Here is a 21,251-nt window from a genome sequence, read left to right as displayed (position 1 = left end):
ATAAGGCTAACCTATTCTTGCCTTGTTTTGAATTTATTTCTAGTGCTATCACTTTATCTTTTCTGATATTTTACATTTTTAAAATAAAAGCAAGTTTTCCACAAGAAACCTTTTTTTCTAAAGATCACACACTTTAGTCTGAAACGTATTTACAGCTTTGCGCAAAATAGTATATTGTGTTCTGGTCTTTGAATGGAAATATAATGCCCAAATTCATCGGACAGCCAATTAAATATGAGGATTGTAAGCAAATTCTACCTAAATAGTAACGAGTAAAAAGAAATGAAGTTTCTTTTTTTTCTGAAATCTAACATTAAAAGACCTACATGTAACATAAACTACTGGAAAAAGCTTGTAGAACTTTATGGGTAATTTATTATTAATTTTAAATTTAGTGCTTATTTTTTACAACAATCCATCAATTCCAGAAAATGCAGAAAATTCAATCTCATACAATGCTGCAGCATTTATAATTCAATAAACAGCAAAATGATCAACTTCCTACAGAAGAATTGTCGAAATTGTACTTTAAAAATAGAAAAATTCTTCCATTTTCTATCGAAGGAAAGAAACATTGGCAACAAAAAGATGCTAAAAAAGGTACTCGGCTCAGCGACCATTTGTTTCCTATGACATTCCATTTTTTCAGTACCTGTATCATCTTCTGGAATTCGACCCTCACCTCCCCACCTTTCTTTTCTGTCTGTTTAGACGAACGATATTTTGTTGGGTTAAAAATTTATAGCGCATCGATTTAACCTCCGTTTCTGTTGTAGAATGAATGCCTGTCCATGAGTTCTTAGACTTCTTTCCTACCTCAAAGATTTCATTCAGTACATGTATTGAATAAACGTTATATGAATCAAGCGTATAATCTCAATCGAATATCAACTGCTTCTAATTTAATGAATTTAATTCATCTGTCTATTTTTATACATTCTGGTTATTAAATGAAAGATAACTTAGAATTCAAATAATAATTTTTCTTTTGAATTACCTTTATTCCCTTTTAAAATTTTTCTATATAACTGCTTTAAATATAAATTTCTATGTAACAGCATTTTTCTGCATTTTCAACAGAATATCACCGAAAAATTATGAGGCCTATTTCAGAGTTAAAAAGAAAAAAATTCTTTGTTCTCAGAGTGTCCAACTTTTTAAAATTATGATGGTTTACTGATTCATTGCATTAATAAACACTACAACACAAATTTAATAATTTAAACTAATTTAATAATTTAGAGATTAATAAGAATTAAATATAATAATAATTTAAAGAATTTAAAGAATAATTTTAATAATATAAAGAATTTTTTAGAGTAAAAGTATGAAGTAAGCATACTCAACGCGTATTCCGGAGGTCCTGTTGAAAAGCACTGCACACTTTTCACGTCTCTTGCTTCAAAAAAAAAAAAAACCTAATGATTGTACAATAGTAATTATTAGTCTTATAATGACAAAACTTATGTAAATAATCAACTATCAGCCAAACGTATAATGACATTAAAACATTTAGATTCATTTTAAAAACTAAAGAACAAAATATTTAATAGAGAAACCATCAAACTCAGTAACTTGGCTCATGTTTCATTTTATGCTTTATATTTTTTATCTAAGCTGGAAGCAAATTTATTTTAGGAAATTAAGATGCAAATTACCAAGCTATAATCTCTTGTGTTTTACAAAGAAAAATAATTACCAGAAATCAATTTCCAACAAGCAGCACTCATATTTGGAAAAAAAGAACTTCATCGAAAGATGAAAGGAATCCGCATTAAAGAATATAATCTTGAGATCTTGAATAAATCAATCTTTTATATGGAAACGTATGCACAGGTAAACAAATATTTTTCTTTTCCTTTCAAAGTTGACGAAAACAAGATAATTAATTTATATATTTGCAAGTTATTTTATCAACCCTTAAAGGTATTTTCTCTTCTAACAAAATATTTTTCCCTGAGGAAAACAGATGCAATTAATTGCAATTTCCGGGTTCCCTTTTTTATTTAATTCTCTTTTCAATATTTCTTTTCCTTCCTCTCTTTCTATCATTATAAATAGTCAATTCTCTATATTTATGACATTTCGTAACTTTAGATCCCAAAGATTCGTTCATGGGTGTTACAATTTTTGAATAGAAAAATGCTAAACTTGTAGCATCTTAAAGTAAAGCTTGTAAAATTGTCTGTTGTTAAAATAAATAAGTTGAAATTTTGCTCCTGAAAGAAACAATGAATGCTAAAAATTACAAAAAAGCAGTTTAAAAAATACTCTTTATCTTCTTAGATCAAGAGCCGAGCGTTATCAAGTCGCTGAACACTGGTAATACGATTTGGGTTCAAATCCTGGCGAAACGACTGCTGCATGGAAGTATTTGTGGTTTTCTTCTTGTGTAACGCAGATACGAGCCCAGTGTTAATTCACTCAAGTTCCTTTAACAATTTTTATGAGTACTAAAAAAGTTCTAATTCCAACGGATTTCAACCTACTTGTGGGAGACACACTTAAATAGGTTAATCTATTAGAATCTTTATCGAAATCTCCATTTACTCAAAAAAAAGTTTTCAAAATATATTACTAGGTTGTAGAAATTTGAAAACGTCACTGAGGGACATTTTTCACACTGCAAGCACTTAAGCACATACACATTAAGACTGAATATAGGCTCGATTTCTTTGAAATAATCAGTCGAAAATTTTCCAGATATGCTCAATGAGAGAGTTGGGAGATGCAACAGGCCACAGTAGCACGTCAAATCACTCCAGCTGTTCCCAATATGTGGTCAAAAAGCAACCTCTTCATGTTAAAAATTACTCCTGCTATAATATCAGGCCATGCCAATACCAGGCCATAGATGATATAGTACCAGACCTCCTGGTATAGTAACAGGTATACTTCTAATTATAGTACCAGGCTTCATGACCAAATCAACATAACGTTGTGTTGTCAGTTGTGCCAGGAAATCCGTTGATTTGTCAAAGGGCTGCGTCTACCATTCCGTTATGCCGCCCCATGAAGAAGCAGAGAATGGCGATCTTATTTGAAGGTTTGTTAATGGCGCTGAGATCTTCAGGCCTATCTTCGACATCACTGCTTCCAAGATAGATACAAGATTCATCTCTAAATAGATAGTTTTTCCTTCTGACCTCTGTTGGTGACTGGGTATACACCACAATAGCCTTAGAGAATGGTAGCTTAGGAATTAATGAAGCACCTGATGTTGGTCGCCTGCTGCGTAGCCCAGTATCAAGCAAGCTCCTTATGATGATTTCTATAGACACTACTAGATTTCCTGAGCTTGTTAAGTAATATCTATGTTCACTTGCATAAGGGTAAGTATTGCCATGCATCCTTCTTTAATCCGAAGATACATTCTATCAGAAGTTCGCCTTCGGACACAAGTTGCTGTTCTCAAAGTGTGCCGTTATTCTGGCAACCTTGAGGATGCATAAGTTGAATGCTTCGTTTGAGACACGGGATAATTGGCTTTACAACGTATTAGAGTCCTCAGAATCAAACCCTATTCTTCATAGAAGCAAACCTTCTGTAATTGCAAAAACAAATTGAAAAATTGCATTCGATCAGCTTTCATGTAGTTTAAGCTCCTTCCACATATCGCTGGTTGGAACTAGGCGCTTAAAATTTTGATCATTTGAATGTCTGAACTACACCTACAATTCCGCCAATTTCCATACCCTTATGGCTTTTCATACTTTGTATTGTAATTTCAATGTTATTCAATGCATTTTCTTGTAACGTAGCTTTGCAAAAATCGAAGTTACTGAATTTTGAAAAAAAATTTAATTTTTTTTTCCAGTAGATTCATCACAAATATTTTTAACTTTGCCTTTCGTTTTAAGGAAAGTTATAAAAAGAAACAAACTCGTTTTCTTAGAACAGAAACTAATTTAATCTTTTCACATACTTGGTATTAAAACTATAGAATTAAAAACAGTTCCTCTCTCATCAAATGATTTTCGCCACTCTGCTCTAAAATCCAAATCTCTCAAACCCAACAGCGTTGTTAGTTGAAACTCTTAAATCCATCTTACGTTTTAAATTACTTCCATAAAGTGATAACATTTATTAATATTAATACAGTAGGCGCCACTTAATGTGATCGCTGTTAATTTTATTATGCTAATATTGTTAGTCAATTTTCGAAGTACCGCACGTTTGTATGCAAAAATTTCGAACTACGTCGCTTAGTGTGATCAACCAGTCGCTCAACTTTATCAAAATATTACAGAATGGATCTTTTTAAACTGAAGCAATTTCGCCGTACAAAACATAAAATCGCCAACTAAAGTAGAACGTAGAAATGGCCAAATGAGAGATATATCGCTGAGCAGCTTGATTTTGTTTTAAGGCAACATTTAATTTTAGAACAGCCTCTCAAGAAAGATAATAAAGAATTGTTTTAAGAATGCTAACCTTTTAATAAATGATGAAATAAAGAAAGCTGAAAAAGTAAAAGCATCTCCAACTAATAGTAATTTTGAGGAATTTCAATGTCTGGGCTAATTTGATGAAAAAATTCTCAAGTTGTAGCATCAATGAGAGAAGAAAGTAATTGATTGCATATCGCTGTCTAAAATAAACCCAAGCACATCATGGGATAAATTGCTTGAAGATGATGAGGAATATATCTGAAGACTGAAATTAATTTTCTATAAATGCTAATATGTAGGATATGCTATGAGTATTAAGTTTATGGGTCAAATAGTTTCCAGAAATATTATGAATGATCTGGTGAGCAATTCATAAATTAACAAACAATTCCAACTATTGATTACCCTTTTTCCTAATTAAAATGATGTGACTGTTGTATGCTACTAGTTACATGTGCATTCAGTGAGATAAATTCCATTGATAGTTTGAACGATATTTTTCTCATCGCTTAATGTTATCATCAAAATAGTCATTTACAAGTGTGATCATATTAAACGGCGCCTACTGTGTTTTCAGAAAATTGAGGCATTCTACAGCAAATTGAGGCATTCTTACTTATTGTTAATTCTAAAATATTCAAGTGCAATTACAATAATCCACCAGAAAAGTGGGAAAAGAGATATACAACCATCAGTTTCATTTTATATTGTTGTTTAGAAACTAATATTTTTGTTGAACAAAATAAACTCTAGGAAGAGAAAAAATAATAAAATGAAGATGTGCACACAATGATGCAGTAATGACACGAACTAATGGTATGAGATTTGAAATACTCTGATAGATCTTAACTATCTTAAGTAGCCACCAGCATCATCAAATATTCCTTACACAGTTTTAAGGGCGTAAGAAGTATGCATGTTCTCTAACCGAAATCTTAAAATGAAATTATGTGACCTAATAAAACCTGTAAGAGTTTGAAATTTTGATTAAACCACTTAATACCTCGGTTTAAATACGAAACTTTGTAACAGTCATTATCGATTAGAAACTAAACGCGTCACTCTTATCAGCCTACAGCAAACTACTCCAACGCATGTGATGTGCTTGATCTTTAAGCCCTTGATCAGTTTATGCCCTTGAACCTTTTAGACAGGTTGATCGAACGTATGACCCACGGACCAGTCCTCAAAGGATTTTATATGACTTCGAACTATTTCTGAAATTGAAAAAATTCCCTGGTTTAAAATAAAAATTAATTTTGTGAAAAAATGGCCTTGTCATAATTAGAAAATATTGTGGAGTACAATGGGAAACACTCTTCCCTTTTAGAATTAAAATTTTCTTCAGAAAAATGTAGTCGCTAATTTATTATTTCTAGTGGGGAAACATACTTTCATCATCAGCTCACTTTGATTGTGATAAACGTTTCTAAACATAAAAGGTATATCTCTTAGTTTAAGTAATTCAATAAATAACTTGATGAATTAATCATAATCAATTTATAATATTTCAAATTTATATAATCTGTCCTAACAAATTTAATACCTTTCCCTAACTAAAAAATTGTTTTTAAATTATTAAAATTGATAGCTAAGTTTTAAATGTAAAAAGTAAACTTTTAATTCAAATATAAAGTTTTCAGATTTTTTTGTGTTATTCATTTTAAAGAACGATATCACACTTTTAGTTCATTATATTATGGAAATAATAAAAACGATTAAGTAGATTTCTTTCTCCATAATTTCTGTAATGTAAGAAACAAGTATTTACACACAGTACATAGTATAAATTTTAGTAATCATTTCTTCAAATTTTAAATAGAGGGATTAATTTTTAATCACTTTTCAGTTAGACTCTAAAAAATTGCTAAATATTTATGACTATTTAAGTCTCTTAAATTTAACTGTTTGCAATCATAATTAAATATTATTAATTTAGAACATGCGGAATAAAGGAAAAAAAGTGAAAAATTGTTTATAACTATTCATTCATTCAGCCTTGAGCTGTTAAAACTGCTTGGAAATCACGTGAATCTTTAATTTTCCTTCAAATTAATTAATTAAAACTCATTTGATTTCGCAAAGCCCAAGTTCTAAAGCAACTGAGATTTTGCATCCGAAATTTGCAGACACACATATGCAGGGAAAACAAACAGCAGTTCTTCGCTAATTAAAGTAGTGGTTTCACAGAATCTTTATCAACTGAAAAAGCTCTATTTCATTCTTTATAACAGGTTTATGTTGAGCGCTGAATTCTGAATACCTGATATTAATTACTCCAGCGGTTTTAAAATTATTTTTTTTATCAATCAATGACGATCAACTGATATATTACTTGCACATAAGAGATAATATTTAGACACTAAAAATATTTTTACAGTTAAAAAATATTAATTATTTCTTTATTTTTATTTGCGGAGAATAAAGGCACACTTTATCATCACGGCATGCTGGGGAATTAAATCAGAATCGACTTCTGATTAGTGAAATGTTGGAGAGGAAAAAAGTTACAACTGATCAATTTTACTGTTATAAAAATTAAGATCCGGATAGCAAAATATTTCAAACATTACTTTAGCTGAAAAATGACTGTAAATGGAAACTGTTTAGAAGAAATGCCGTTAATTGCGGAAATCATAATCCATTTTTTTTATTTTAAGTATAGAAATTTCTTTAAAATTTAAATATTAATTCAAAATATAATCGAAACTATTTTAATTATTTCGAAAATTGCTGGAATGAAGACATAGGAAAAAGAGTTAATGCATTTTCAGAATTTTTATATGTAGTTAAAAATTCAACATATAAAATAAACATTTGACAAAAACGCTTGGCAAAACAAAAAAATTAACTACTAAATTTAACTACTAAAGAGCAGAAGATGTATATATAAACTTGATCATTTTCAACAAAACAGACTGGAAAATCTTCTGCGATTGAGAAAGTTCTATTAAATAAAAATTCTAGTAAAAAGTTAGTTGACAGCAGTTTTTTTAATTTGATAATATTTGTACTAAAATGAATAGACATTGAGACATACAGAGGCGATAAAATTACTCTAAAGATAAAACGTTAAAAAACGAAATGAGAAAAATCACTTTTTTAACACTTGAACCTTCTTAGATATTTTTTTACGCGAGACACAAAGGTATATGAGCCCTCTCTATGTAATGCAAATTAACAATTAAAATGATAAAAAAAAATCAGACTTTTCCAAAGCCAACAGGACAAGACAATTTCCGCAACAGTGGCTTGGGCAGGACTCATTGCCCGAAAAATACTTTAATATTTCAAATAGTTAATATGCATAGTTTGTTTTCCCCCTGTTACTCACATATTACATTCAAACACATCCTAACGATTTCAGTCTTTTATGATCTTTTTACTCTAACAATTTATAACCAGGCAAACATGCAATCTTAGTTTGGCGCAGATTTTGAATAAGAACGATTACACGCAGGACAATCTTTTGTAGGAGCAAAAATGTCATTGTGCATGATTCGTTGATAGATAGTCATAACTCTTTTTAAGTTTATCTAAAAATAGAAAATGTTGGGCAGCAGAATGAGAGACACTTTTCTATTTTACAAGAAGGACTTTAAGAAAAACTTGACACTTTCATGAAACATCAATGAAAATTTTACCAAACATTTATGTTCATACTATTATTGCTCATGGCATTACTCACACTCAGGCTCAAATTTCACGAAACTTCTTCCTGTTTATATGACATCATATGTCAATGAAATGTCAAAAATCACTACTGTTTTCTTTATGTTACTGATCTTAATTTCGGTTGCGAAAATAAAATCCTGGCTTTGCCTCAGACGTCATGACAAAAATCTTTTATTTCAGATTGGTGTCCAAATATTGCAGGCGTATAACAATCATAGCCTCTTTAATACTTTACCATAAATGATGCATATGCAGCTTCGGCAGTGGCTGAAAGACTAAAGCATTAAAGCCTTTGTTTCCAACTGAACTGATTGGTTGCAAGAATTTCATGGTTTTCGCTATATTCAACACTCCCTGAAGATCGAAAGTATTTGCACAGATTTGTGCTGTCAAGATACGTAGGTTAATGTAGCACAATCGACTAATAAAGTGTGCTTTTGGGCTTCTATCCTCTCTCCAGTCCCTTAAATCTCCAGTCCTTAACAAAGGGGAAGGAGGGAGTCTACTGTTATCCAAAAACATTTTTTCAAATATTTATACATTCAAAAATTGGTACCTTTCACGAAAACTGTGAAAGTTTGCGGAGATCCCGTCAAACTCAACCACCAACACCAATCATTCCGACGGAAATTTGAAGGCACAAATCGATCTTTGTTTAGTTAGACAACCAAAGGTCGCACTTCATTCAGCTAAATAATCAACAGGTATAAGCTACGAGTAAAGCATAGAAAAAATTTAATTAAATATGAGCTGAACCTCTGAGATTATCTGTCGAATAAATTCAATAAGTCTTACTTCAATCACTTTTGTGGCCGAATTTCCCAGATAGCATTTAAAATGGCAGCAAAAGAATCATCTTGCTTATGACTAAGATGACTCTTGTTTACAAACAGTACTCGCTGCATAAATTCCCTGAAATACGAATCGAAGTGTTATCGCACGGTTGCGCGGTATTTTCTAAAGTGCTATTTTGTCAAACCTAGAGTCTTTTAGTTTTGCCAATATGTGCACTAGTATAATAATCCCAAGGTTTTGAAAATACTCCATTGACTGCTGTTCGATAGGAGGGCAAGTCAAAAATGTTAATCCTTTCCCTCAAAATGCAAGCCAAAACAGAGAAATAAGGCTTAGCTTACATGTGTCTTTACAAAACCTAAGCTGGTTTATCATAGGATTGCAATTATATAAAACCAAAGAGAAGATATGAGGGTGTTTAAATCCTACATTTATATATTATTAGAGCTAAACTCTATTGTCTTCCGATAGATTTTCTTGCCGAAAATGGTTTCAGGAAGATACGTAAATAAATAAAAAAGATAATGAATAAATGCATATAATTTCATTAACTGAAATAATTTATTGCAACTTTCAATTTGATTTGTTTACTGCAGTTTTTAGTTTGGTGTGACATTAAGTGTATTGAGATCTCAGGATTCTGAAAATTTAATCTTAATTATAAAATCTTATCATTTTTTTATCTAATTTAATTTTTCCTAAGCCTTGCTCAGGTTCAGTATAAGAAATTTAAGCATAAACCTTAATCAATAAAGCAAATAAGGATTATCATGGAATTTTAATAAAATCAAGTCTTATTTCCCTATTTGGTTAATTATTTTGCATAGGAAAAGTTTATTTTTCAGGTTTTCCATTAATTAATTTAACAGATATGATGATAGCTCAGATTTTTGTTATTTTCCAAGAAATTCAGGCAGGAAAAAATGAAGTACGAAAATATTCTGTTTTTTAATTGACATTAATAAAATGTTAAACTCATATGGCTCTATTCTAGCGTTTCTTTGTATTGAAGAAAATGTTGTGTTAGATTTTATTTAAATTAATGCTGAATTTATAGTGATTTCTTTCTATAAATGTGCAATTTAATAATTCTTATAACTTAACAATATTTTCGCTTTATGACTGATAATTAACTAGGTCAACAAAAATTTTATTGAGCAGACAACATATTAAGACACTACTAAAATCGGTAGATAAGACTGTTGCAAAAATTACTGTTTCTGCTTTTAAATCACTAAATGGATTTATAACATCTTCACCTTTAAAAGATCGTCATGTTATTAAAAAAACTCAAATAACATTTCACATTAATTCATTGAAATTATATTTTATACTGTAAGGATCTTAAGTTTTACTAACGTTTATTTTATTTTAAATCTTTACTATCACTTCTTATTTTCTACTTCCGGCCAGAATTAAAAGCTTTAACTTATTTATGCAAATTTGTCTGGCGAACGCCAAGTACTTAAGTTGTGGCTTTTTGCCAAGCGAGAGAGAGGAAGGAGTTAGTCGAAGCAGGCCGCTTTCCTTAGCAGTTTTACTCGGTTGCTGGTTGCCTTCCAGGCCAGAGGTTTAATCCTCTTGATATTTTTAAACGTATTGTAGTGTTAACAGTTCTCTGTACTACATACGGCTTCCTGTTAATATACGGCCAATCTTCCACGTAGGCCCTTGTTTATTATTCCAAAGTTAAGTTAGAGTTTAGTTAATATTTTTATATTCTTACGTTCAGGCCACAAGTAGTTGGTCTCTGTATTCCGAAGTACGGAAATTATTGTAAAGAGTGAAAAATAAAGGGTTTCGTATACCCTTCCTGTGTATCTTGTCTACTTCCCACATTTATTGAACATAGCTTTAGTAAGCTCCCTGTTCTGAGTCAGGTTCTGGAATGTTCCCCAAGCAAGTAAGGAGAAACACTGAACCTGATAATACTATAAAAATGAAATTATGTTAAAAGTTCACGCAACATGTCATTTTCAATTTATGCCGCTAAATTTAAGCTATCTTGTAAGTGGTCAGTATATGTTCTGTTTTATAAAGATGCATATTAGCTGGTTAATACTGTTTTATAAGTTGCATATTAGCTAGTAGGATGAATTGAGTTCAAAACCTTAAAAGGAATATTTGTCTAATTATATCCACAAATTAGATTCTCTTTAAAATTTGTTGAAACTAAATTTACTTTGAAGATGTTTGTTATCGAAACTGTAATTGTAATAAATTGACTTATTTTAAGAAGCACTTAACTTAAAATAATAATAAATTGACAGAAAAGATCTCCTAATATCCTCCTACAAGTCAGTTATTTGGCTTCAAATCTTATTAAAAATTAAACTTTGGAAAAAAGCTTTAAAAATTATTTATTTTTATACGATGCGAAACCTGCTGTTATTTTAAAACTGCGATATGTTTGTCCCCCATGATTAAACATAAATTTTACATACATTTCTAAAAAAGAAGATTTATTTGATCAACTAAGCATTCAATAACTCATGTCCCCCATAATTAAAAATAAATTTTATATGCATTTCTAAAAAGGAAGATTCATTTGATCAACTAAGCATTTAATAACACATGAATTCTAATTACCAAATTTTTGCTTTGCACTGCACTACTCCCATTCTCTTGGGAAAAATGACGGAGAAAATTAAATGGGTCCATCAAAAGTAATTAAGTTTACATTAATGATTCGGCAATTTGGCTTACTGTGAGAGCATCGGTTCGCTATCATTTCAATAAATAACGGTAAGTGAGATGAGTGTAAATGATACGCAAAACGAACCAACTTCTTTATATTAACCTTTTCAATTTACTTTTCATTTTAATAAATAACAATATGTGAGATAAATATGACTGAAATGAGGTAATTTCTTTCCGTTTGAGACTGTAATTGAACTTTCTGCTCTGCTATTACAGCTAAATCACCATTTTAACAAGCATTTAAATTGAAAGTAATCCATTGACGTAATTTCTGGTATTAAAAGTTTCATCGTCGTTCCTTCCGGTCTGACTTCTTACAAGCGTCGATTGAGCCCTAATAACGTTTAGGGAGGCTGACAGCAAATTTGAAATTGATGGCGCGATTTTATTTCTGTTAAGATTTGGTTTATTTGTGACGGATTCCTAGACAATTGTTTGAATTCCTTATCCACCAGTGATCGATTTTTTAATACTATTTCTCACAAATTATATGTGAAATGGGTAGGTTATTTTCATAAAAAGTTAGGAATGTTTAGTTGCAAAACTATTTTATTTATGTTGGTTTCGAAAATGCTTTTCATTCATTTTCCGTTTAATACCTATTAGTCTAATGTACGTATAGTCAATACGTATACGTATTAGTCACGTATACGTATTAGTCAGCATATTAGCCTAATACGTATTAGTCAATTAATTAATTTATTAAATATATATAATTTAAAAGTCATTTGGTTTCAATTAGTCAGTTCTTGATGTTCCATGTGTTGTAACCGATAAAATAATTAGAACAACTATCACTCTGTATCCGTATTTGAATAAATGGCTTCACTACAGTCATTTATGAACGCGTCTTTATGAATCTAAGGGTATAATGTTAAGTTTATATGCCAAAATTATCAGTTAAATACATTATAAATTATATGAATTAGTTGTATTAAGAAAAAAATGAAATAACGGTAAAAAAATTTAAGAAGCTCAGTATGTCATAACATATGCTACCTCCATTTAACTTCACATCCACTTGGTTGCTTGTTCCATAGTAAAGAGGGGATAAAAGTGACAGAAATTTAACCGACCTTGGAAAGAATAACTTACGCGGACAAGAACAGGAAGCACAATTCACAATCTCCTAGAATTTCAGAACCACAGCGCTCTTGAAAAATTGTAAAATCCTAAACCTACAGAAATATATTGTGTACCTGTGACTGATCTCGCTTGTCTGTTATCAGAACATGCCCACAAAAATTCATCGTGGTAAGGAAGAAAGATTGCACCTGTCGTTGGTAAGAGCCCTGGGCACCAAACAGGTGACAGTACGACTTTGCTCAGTTCCGCCTAAAATTTGTAGGACAGCACTCCGGGGGAGGGAGAGTCTGACTCCTCTTCTCCCGCGACCAGCCTCTCTAGAACACATTCGGCTCGCCGCATATTTTGAGCGCCTCCATGCTGCACAGACACTATACATTTACAAACATCCATGCCTTCCCCAGGATTCGAACCCAGCCATTCGGTACGGCAGTCAAAGTCGCTAACCACTACCCCGGTTCGGCGGCGAAATATATTGTGATGATTTCAAATTATAAGAAAAGCTGTTTCTCAAGAAAGCGAAGATTAAAATTGTTCAACATTCTAATTCGGATAAGAAGCAGGTAGAACATCCAGGAAAACATAAAAATCAACTGAAAACAACTAGTAAATGAGTTTACTGTTAGGTGCTTTTAAAAGTAAGAAAAAATTCTCTGTCGGTCGAAATTTCAGTACTAGACGTTCTGTAATTTTTGCTATATGTAAGATAACTCTGTAATATTCTGTCATCGCAATAAAGGTATTTAATTTCATAACTCAGATGTTAATTACATATATTAGTGACTAAAAATAATTCTTGTACCCTGCTGAAAACGACCTGCATATATCCTCAAAAACACTGCACGGGATTTGGCCCATGGGTATCCGCAGAAAAAATCGAAAGACTTGAATGGGTACCCGTAGGCTAAATCCCCGTAAAACTTGTAGACAAAAACTCGTAGGCCAAATCCCTATAAAAATCAGTATACAGAAACCCGTAGACTTATACTGGTATCCATAGGCCAAATCCCCATAAAAACCAGTAGACAAAAGTTGTAGACTCAGAAAAATCCCGTAAATTCCAGTACACAGAAACTCACAGGCTAGTGTGAGTACCCTTTGGCCAAATCTCCAGAGGAAAAAAAATAGTAGACCAAAAACTCGTAAAAAAATCAATAGAATTATACGGGTATCCATAACACAGAATCCCTATTAAGGAAAAAAAAGGACACAAAAACAGAACTGTCTGTCATTTTCCATAAAAGCTACTAATTATAAACATAAACCAGCAGAAGTACACAATTAGCCCTGATAAAATATACAGAACTATACGGGAAAAAGCATGTAAAATAAAACAGAGTGCGAATAAATTTAATAACATTTTAAATACCTAGAAGCCTACAGCCTCTGCTCTTCTCTATGCATGTCAGTACAAATGCATTAAAAAATATTTGTATAAATTCTCTTTACAGAATTTCAAATTCCTCTTATATAATTTTGAAAACAAAATTAACAGAAAGATACTAATCAAAGTCATTATTTGCAACCACTGCTTATATATATATTTTAAAAGTAAAGATTAAAATACCTAGTAAAAACCGTAAAAATATTTAGCCTCTACCTAACTCTGTTTCCGAATTACATCGTAACAGAAAACTTTTAGTAATCAAAAGTTAAACAATCAACATTAGAACAGAAATTGCTAAATACATAAAAATGACTGTAACCTAGGAGTATCAAAAACATAGGTTAATCTCTTTTATTCAGAGCTTCAAACAGAACTTGTCAAGGAAAAAGTGTTTTGAAGCTTCAAACCAAGTTGATTAACTAGACAAGCCAAAACAAGTTTCGTTCAAAATTAAATTAAGCAGCACTAGGCGCTAATTTTGAAAGTGTTAGTTCTTTCGTATTTTTTATAAATTGTACATTGTCTACTTTTTTAATTTATATATATATATATATATACATACTTGCACAGTGTATATATATACTTGCACAGAAGATGAAAGTAAAAATTAGCTAATGCTTTAAAGCACATTTGATACTGCAGTTCCAGAGTAAAGAAATTACACCAAGTATAAATAAGAATAGAATATTAAAGCAGTAAAAGGTAACGCGAAAACACATACTGCAATATTTAGAACAATATATACTTCACAAACAAAAATGGATTAAGTAAAAACAAAAAATGTTTACAATCAAAAATTTTATATAATACACGCAAACAAAAACATTTTAAAGCCAATAAATTATACACAAAGAATTGTAAAAAAAATGGTAAATTAGCCCAATTCAATATATAAATATATTAATTGATGATTGCGAAATCATGACTAATTATTTAGTATATATATATATATATATGGAACTTATATATTACTGAAACTCCAATTCAGAACTCATTACGTGAAAATAAACTAAGGTTTCATAAAAATCGTTTAATATGTCTTGGAAACTTTTTCTTTCTCCTGGTTCATTTGAGATCAAAAAGCGAACAAAGAATCAATTAAATTGTCATTTAAGACGTGAAAATTCATAGAAAACCCAAAACTCGAATCTTAAATGTACCAGGATTTTCCTCACACTACTTCGAAACATTTGGAAAAAGAATAAAACATAACAGTATGTTAAATTGACTATTATGTCAAATTAATGTAAATTACATTATTAATGTAAATATGCACAAAGATTTGTTTCTCTTCTCTTTCAGTTATTTATTCTACCTTTCTACTATTTTGCAAATTTAATAACTGGCAGATCTTCTAACTTTTATTTTAAAAAATGGGGCTCCTAGTTTCAAAGACGTAAAGTACCCCGATTACGTGAAGACTTTTATCTTTTATAGCACATATTTTTCCTTTTCCTAAACTTTGAGCCAGTATTGCTTTCGCTTTTTGAGATTTTGCAGATGACAGCATCTTCTAGAAGTTTCTTACGCCGCCATTTTGGAGTCGACGGTCAACATCCGCTTAGGTAATACATTTTTACAGACCACACCCAACGTTTGGCACCCCCGAACACAAAGTTCAACAGGATAAGACATTTTGAACACATGTTTAAATACTTAATTCTGCTATTGTACACTTTGAACCTTATCGCATACTCTTTCCAAGAACTACAATTTTTTGCTTCTTCAAAGTTTCTCCTTTAAATTCTACAAGGAACGCAGTTTGGTGGTCTAAAAATTCAGTCAATTTTCATTTCAAACGTCGTCCTAAGTTTTTAGTAAATTTGCGTTTTTTTCAATTTTTGTTTCTAATAGGTTTTCAGTTTTTAGCTGATTAAGGCTCAGATTTGATTTTATTACCTAAGAAAGCTCTTTCAAAAAATTTTGTTTTCTTTGTATCAAAAGTTTAGTTGAGCGTAATCGGGGACAACCCAATTTTTGAGGGTTGTTTAAATGACAATTTGGTTATTTGTAAAGTTTTTTTTTTTTTTTTTTTGTAATACTTGTATTTACTTCTGAATTTCGGATATGCATATAATGATTTTAGACCAATTTGGTTTTTATAAATGGTTATTTTACATAATGTCACTTTTTTTTTTTAGTAGTCAATTTGACAAAATGTTATTAAAGTTTTTTTCTTGTTTCCAAATATTTCGAAGGCGTGTAGGGAAAATCCTGGTACATTTAAGATTCGATTTTTCGGTTTTATATGAATTTTCGTGTCTTAAATGAAAATTTAATTATATTGTACTATATAAACTAACTTTCAAAAATTTATATCACTCAGCAAATACCGACTCTCAACCCACAGTTTCGAAATTACGAAAATATCTCATAGCATGCAATACATATTATCTTATTTCGTATCTCACTTTTAGTGCTATGCAATCTTCCATAGAATTTATATAAATAAAATCTGTAATATACTAAGTATTTAAACAATAAGTAGTTCTGGATGTATAAAAGCTTACTTATTAACTTTTGTACTGTAAATATTCCACCTCTGTGAATAAATATCAATATAGTCATAAATCTCTGTAGGAAAATATATATATATACCATTAAAAAGTGCTGAGCATTTCCTGTAATAATTCCTGTGCTGAACATTTCCTGTGTAATTCCAGTATAATTTACACGGCCAAATGAAATTTATATAACGCAGTATTTAGCAGTATAAATAAATCTTCCACACAGCTTTATGTTAAAATTACTATCATTCCAATTAAACAAACACAGCACATACTATAGTCACATTTGTTTACAATCAGTTTATCTAGTTTAATAACATTTATACATTTAATAACATTTATACAAACAGATAAATTTAGTGTAAAAAACTGCAACTGCTGTTCTCGCAGTATTAATAACTAATGTAAGAAAATTATGCTTAAATATTACTCTAACTATATTTGAAAGTAGTGCTAAAACAGCGCCCTTACTAGACTCGTGATTTGAAAAGCTTTCGCTTTAAATGTCTCGTAAAATCTGTCAGTTACTTTTGCAAAACTCATATCCATGTATAAATTACTATATCTAAAACAACTGATTATACAGTGAAACATTCCTAAAACAATTAACTCCACAATTCCAGATAATGCCAGTTTCTTGTAGTCTCCTGGAACTATCAGTGAATCTATTTAATTATGTTCCTGACAAATGTCACTGTCAGATGTGGCCACCTAAGAAAATATCCACTATACAAGGTTTCCCTTCATGTAATATTTTCAAATAAATTATTCATATTTCTATCTTATACTCCCAAGATTAGCACATTTACTTTTACATAAACTCTATTAATTATTCGCAACTCTATTTCAAAAGAAATTTATGAAAAAAATTTCGAAATTTTCTTCATCAAGTTAATAATGATGAAAATTAAAATAATCATAAAAATGTTTGATTATACATGTTTTAATAAAAGAGCACAAATCACAATGTGATTTAGTCTCATACTTGTACAGAAAAATGAACCAAAAAGAAACAGCAATGTAAACGGTGTAAGCTACCAAATGATTATCTAAAATTTCACACAATACATTAGTAATGCAAAAAAGAATCCTTGGTTTGAATGTCTTCCATAACTCATTCAGTAACTAAAAAACATATTAAATATTTCAGTGTTTACTTTATTTAAGAAAGCTTACCTTTTTTGTTCGGTGAAATATAATTAGCACATTTTTTAATCCATAAAAAAATATCTACCCATTCAGATCACATTAGTACTAGTCGAAAAATTCAAAATTGAATCATGCAAGAACTTTTTTAATTTTAAGTAAAGTATGCTCAAATTTATTAGCACATAATATTAAAAGGATAAAACATATACATAACAAAGCTTATAAGGTATTTCTCCAGCTTTCCTAGAGTTCCTTCGTGGTGTAGTGGTTCTGCACGCTGAGCCGGTATTCCAGAGGTCCATGGTTCGATTCCCGGCGAAGGCGTTGCTAATTTTTTAATCTCTCTTGCTTCCAAAAAACATCCTAATGTCTCAACAAGCTTTAAAAAGCTTCTGATAATCAAAAAACAAGTTTTCAAAAATACAGTTTCAATAGAATACAAAAAAATGTGTTCATGCATCTGCTATACACACATTTATCCAAATTATGAAGCCAGAAATTATCACTTTTTAGTGAACTTGAAGAAAAAGTAAGTTCACGCAATAGTTTTTTCTCAATGGAGAAATTCCATTGCAGAACTATTCATCTGCCAAGAAAGGTCACGCAAACATTAGACTCGATTGTACTTGCATGGCTTTACTGGCACTTATTTGTGTTATGTAATAGTGTTTCGTAATTTTGACTATTAGTAATTTATTGCTTCTTAAGTCAGTTTTGATTTTATCAGTAACTGAATTTTACTAATTTGATTTTATTTGTTCAATTTAAAGTAATTTCTGTAAGTTAATATTTTAAGCTGTAATTGTTAACTTTAAATTTAACTTTGGTAGTGTTAATCTTTTTATCCTTTAGAGTTTTTTTTTTTCTTTACTGTTTTGGTTAAAGGTTATTTAACGTTTAAATGTTAAAGTTTTCTGTTTGTTACACTAGTTGCTGTGTAAATTTAATTAGTTTTTGTTTAATGTTTACCCCTCTTTTTGGTAAAGTTTATGAATCCATAATTTCTGATTCTGGTTGTAATGTCGACTAAGGTATCGAAGAAACGTAATTTTTAGAAATGATTACTCATATGAATAACTAGGTAATTATAGTATTTAAACAGTTGTAAAGAAAACATTTTTGTATTTGATTGAATTTAAACGTCATGTACTAGATTTAATATTCAGAACTTATCAATTTGTTTAATTGTGATGAAAGTTATGTAATAGAATTACTTCAGTGCTTTGTGTTAACACTAATTTTCCGACAAATTGTTGGAAGAGAAAAATATTCCTATTCTCACAATTTTTTGAGAAACCATTTTCTTATCTCTGGCTGACAGCGTCCCTTATTTTTCTCTTGTCAAACATCTGGCCATCTGGAACATTTTCATATTCTGCATCCTTGAGTCGCAGAGTTCTTTTATACGTAATTGTGTTACGTTGGTACGTTTGCGGGGGTGAAACTTTTGGCCGTTTAACGTCTCCCTGTGTTACATTTGGACCCTGCTGATTTTCTGGAGAGGCTAGCTCAGGAATATGTTTACTTCGCTTTTCCGCGGAGGTGATGGCTGAACCCACGGAACTAACCTTGAAGTACTTCATTTGTAATTAAGGAGAGAAAAGCCAACTTCTGGTAGCCGAATAATCATTTTCCCCGTCGAATCACAGGTTCGCACCCCGATCGGTTGCTGGATTTGGGCGACCTTTTCTTCCTCACTCATCGCCAAGTTAAAGGTTCCCGCCAAATGAAGAAAAGGCGACGGCGCAGTTTGTTCCACGCAGAGACGAAGAAAAAGAGCAGCTGAAACGTAAGGTTGGAGATTCGCTTTTTTTTACTGCGATGACAGACATCGAGAGAAACACTTAACCTATATTCGAACAACAGAGAATGGCTAGCGGAAACATGGAAGCTTGGTGCCCTCCTTATACACTGGTGTGCAAAAATTAAGGACGAGACGGTTTTTTCAATATAACTTTGTACAAAAGCTTTCCAAATCAACACATTTAATACCGTAAGATCCCCAATACGTAAGGACATGAGTAATGTAAGCAACACTTACTAAAAGAGAAATCAGAGGGATAAAAAGAACCTTTATTAAAAACGTAGCATGGAGCGCAATGCGACTGAAGGCCGAAACATCCCTGTGATGGGTGTCCAGCAAGAAACATCCGGTCTTTAATTGGGGATATGATCTCCCCTGACTGCTAGGCAGGTTTCACAGCGTCTGCCTATGCTGAGAATGAGAGTGTCAATGAGTTGTTGTAGCATTGCTGCCCCTTCGTCTTGCAGCGCCAATCGAAGCTCCGGAATCGTTACTGGTGGTAAGGTACGAGCTGCCAAGCGTCTGCCTAGAAACTCCCATACATGCTCGATGGGATTGAGATCCGGAGATCGTGCCGGCCAATCCATACGTTCAATATCCTCATTCTCTAAGAGCTGTTCGGCAGCTACTGTGCGATGACATGGTGCATTGTCGTTCATGAAAAAGAACTGCGGACCCATAGCGCCTCTAAAAAGACGCACATATGGAAGAAAAATCTCGTTACAATAACGGGTGCCGTTGACTGAACCTGCGTCGAAGATGTGAAGGTCTGTACGACTACCAAGCATGATGCCTCCCCACACGAGAACACCGCCACCTCCATACCTGTCCCTTTCAATGATGTTCGAGGGATGATTGCGGCTTCCCCGCTCTCTCCAGATGAGTATGCGATGAGAATCGCTACTCAGACTGAATCTGCTCTCATCTGTAACGAGTACTCGTCCCCATTCATTGCCTCTCCAATTCCGGTGTTCCCGGCATCACAGAGAACGCCTTCTCCGATGAGCAGGCGTTAGAGGTACACACCGTACAGGGCGTCGTGCAAACAGACCACCACCGTGCAGTCTTCTCGCCACGGTAAAACGCGATATCGGTCGTCCAGTCGCCTGTGTCGTGTGTCTAGCGATTTCTCCCGCTGTCTGCTGCCTGTTTCTTCTGGCCTGTAAGGCAATATACCGGTCATCTGCGGGTGTGGTTCCTCGTGGACGACCACTACTAAACCCCCGGATAGCTGTTCCTGTAGTTTGAAATTGTCTCTAGTGAAAAGATGAAGTCGTGAAAAGATGCTGTGAGCAATTCCGAACTCTGCAGCCACACTTGTCACACTGCGGCCTTCCTCCAACTTCCCAATGATTCGACCTCGGGTAAAAGCATCCAGATGTCGTCTAACAGATTGATTATTCGCCATTTCTCGCTGAGGCAGCAACTCGGTGTGATTTTAACTGCTATACGGCGTGCAATCTCTTTGCCAGAAATACTGATCTTACACCGACAACATGCTTTATACTACTCAGACAATCCCCCATTACGTCTACCTGCATATCTGCGCATGTGCTACCGTACATCACCTTACTTAATCTCCTGATTGGTCTTTCTGTACGCTCTGCCTCTTCGTTCAGCTGATATGCTAATTTTTCGACTTCGTCCTTAATTTTTGCACACCAGTGTAGAAGCGAGAGAGGGACTGCCCAGGGCGGAAAATTGAGTGGAGAGCCTTGCCTCAGTCAGTCATTCATCTCCTTAGTCGAATTACTTCA

The sequence above is a fragment of the Stegodyphus dumicola genome, chromosome X1 (genome assembly GCF_044657685.1).
Source record: "Stegodyphus dumicola isolate Sdum_Otavi_A_Nest chromosome X1, ASM4465768v1".
In the NCBI taxonomy this organism is placed as follows: Eukaryota; Metazoa; Arthropoda; class Arachnida; order Araneae; family Eresidae; genus Stegodyphus; species Stegodyphus dumicola.
The sequence above is the reverse complement of the archived record's forward strand: the minus strand, read 5'-3'. Positions refer to the sequence as shown.